The sequence below is a fragment of the Helianthus annuus genome, chromosome 15 (genome assembly GCF_002127325.2).
Source record: "Helianthus annuus cultivar XRQ/B chromosome 15, HanXRQr2.0-SUNRISE, whole genome shotgun sequence".
In the NCBI taxonomy this organism is placed as follows: Eukaryota; Viridiplantae; Streptophyta; class Magnoliopsida; order Asterales; family Asteraceae; genus Helianthus; species Helianthus annuus.
Window position 1 is genome coordinate 141,699,455 of NC_035447.2, and position 2,765 is coordinate 141,702,219.

The 2,765-nt window shown below is 37.7% G+C and overlaps 1 long non-coding RNA gene across 1 annotated transcript; it reads left to right on the top strand.

The window, feature by feature from the left end:
- Positions 1–1,200: 1,200 nt before the first annotated feature.
- LOC110910467 lies at positions 1,201–2,452 on the top strand. The gene is made up of 3 exons (XR_002576185.2): positions 1,201–1,324; positions 1,859–1,912; positions 2,176–2,452. It is a non-coding gene; the product is annotated as an uncharacterized LOC110910467 (long non-coding RNA).
- The last annotated feature ends 313 nt before the right edge of the window (positions 2,453–2,765 follow it).

The following is a 2,765-nucleotide window of genomic DNA, read 5'->3' on the forward strand; positions in this document are numbered from 1 at the left end:
AGGTTGGCAGAAATTTATGTAGATGAAATCGTTTCTCGCCATGGTGTGCCTGTCTCCATTGTGTCAGATCGGGACACGCGATTTACCTCCCGCTACTGGCAGAAATTTCACGAAGAAATGGGCACACAATTGCATGTAAGTACCGCGTATCATCCACAAACGGATGGTCAATCCGAAAGGACCATCCAAACTCTTGTGGATATGTTAAGAGCATGTGTTATGGATTTCGGGGGAAATTGGGATGAACATTTGCCTTTAGCGGAATTCTCGTATAACAACAGCTACCAAAGTAGCTTAAAAATGGCGCCGTATGAGATGTTGTATGGGAGAAAGTGTAGAACCCCTGTCTATTGGGGAGAAGTGGGACAAAGAGAACTCGCTCCTAAGGATGTAGTAGCTATAACCAATGAAAAGATCGACATGGTACGGGCTCGATTAAAAGCGGCGCAAGACCGACAAAAGTCATATGCAGATAAAAAGAAGCGCCATATTGAATTCCAAGTGGGGGATCGAGTGTTCTTGAAGGTGACTCCGTGGAAAGGCATAATTAGATTCCGTAAACGAGGTAAATTGGGTCCCCGATATATCGGACCATTCAAGATTTTAGCTCGAGTGGGAAAAGTAGCGTACCGGTTAGAATTGCCTTCAACATTAGAAGGGATCCACAATACCTTCCATGTATCACAATTACGAAGGTGTTTTGCGGATATAACGGCTCACGTGCCTCTCGAAGATATCGAGGTAGACGAGAGAATGAATTACATAGAAAGACCAGTAGCTATAAAGGATACCAAGGTGAAGACTCTTCGCAACAAAGAAATCAAGCAAGTGTTAGTCCAATGGCAACATAGAAAGGGATCGGATCTCACTTGGGAACCGGAGGACGAAATGAGGAAGTTCTACCCGACCTTATTCGGTACGTAAATCAGGTTTCGGGGACGAAACCTTCCTTAAGGGGGATGGACTTGTAACACCCCAAAAATTTAATTATGTACGTTGCCACGGTACGTTATAAAATAACTAGGAATGTAAGGATTAGTAGGAATGTGAATTAGAAGTTTATTAACTAGGTTGAGTAAGTTATGAGCCATTTAAATTAAGTGTGCATACATGGAGGGGGAAAGTGTAAATAAGAGAAATTAGGGGATTAAAAGAACAAGTAACACAAACACACACACACATGCGTGTGTTTATGTCGCCAGGAGCAAGCAGGATGAAAACCCCCTTCTTGTTTCACTAAGTTGCACAAATTGAAGCCTTAATCAAGACAATTACTCTTGCATGTTAGTAGATTCTTGATCTCCTAGGTCCATCAAAGCATAAGGTAACAAGAATTTCATGATTTGATGACTATGAATGTATAAGAGTTCCAACAATTCAATGAATCTGTATGAGAAGTTGTATGATTATGGTTGATTGCATCACTTAGAACACAATTTGCACTTGTATTTGGATGAATTGATGTTGAGCATGAAAAACCCACTTATGATAGAATGGTAGTGATATGTAACATGGAATTTTGATGTAGATTAGTATAATGATATTGTATGATGATGTTACTAACGAAATAATGTTATGTGGGTTCGAATTAGGGTAAAGGTAGCATGAGATTTTGATTGAAATTGTTGAAACTAATGTTATTGTCATGAACTAGTCATGTTATGCATACAATACTTGTACTTTATGCTTATCTAATGGTATGCACACCAAGTGTTTGTCAAAATGCTTGAATGAGTTGAACATGTGTTATATATTGCTAAATGTCTAGAATAGAAAGTTAGCTAGTTGTTAAATTGAAGCTATTGATAAGGGAATGGAAAGAAAGACATGATACTAAGTATGTAATTATGGATTGTAGGAATTAAGGAGGAAAGCTCAAGCCGTTCCGAGTCTCAAACGAAGAACGATAAAGGTAAGTTATAGCTTACATATTATCATTATAATGTAATGTTGTAGTATACTATTGTTTAATGATTGAAGTTGTATTATGTAACAAGTTATGGTAAGCCGTTATGTAATCAAGGTATGGGTTAAAGGAGCTAGAAGGGTTATGGGTGAAATTAAAGAAGCTTATGTTTAGAAAGAAGGTTTAAGAGGTTAACTTGAGGTCCATATTTACAATTGATGTTGTATAAATCTTATAATAAGAACGACTAACAGATTGCTTGTATGTAGGTAAAGCGACTTGCTAAATGACGCTACTTGGATCGAACACGCCCATGATGCACGCTTCCGCAAGGATATTAGTTTGGGTCAAAACTTTTGTTAAATATACTTTTGGTAAATGGGTCTTTTTTTGTAAGTAACAAACTTGTTTGTTGTTAGTTGTCAAACTCGTAGTCGAAGACAATGTTAGTTGTTTATGAAATGTTGGGTTGTAAGTTATTTAGCATCTCCTAGTTAGTCATGTTATGGTTAAATGCAGAATTTTTGCTTATGAATTATTTGACCCGTTTGGTATTTTCTCCGAATGAAGTTCATTAGAGTCTTTTAAGTTTTGGCCCTTACAACTATACCCTCCATCTCCTGACTTTGGACATTGTCGTCAAGACGCGAGGTCAGACGGTCATGATAGCGATCATAGCATCTCATCTCTAGAGGGCAACCTAGATGATTGGGAGGGTTATTATTAATGCTTTTTAATTAGGACATTATATTTTTATGTTTAATTATGTTTGTGTAATAAGTAATTTAGGTTTGTGTCACACCCCAATCAATGGCGAAATCATCGTAGTGGGACGGAGAAAGATTGCTCATCACACATA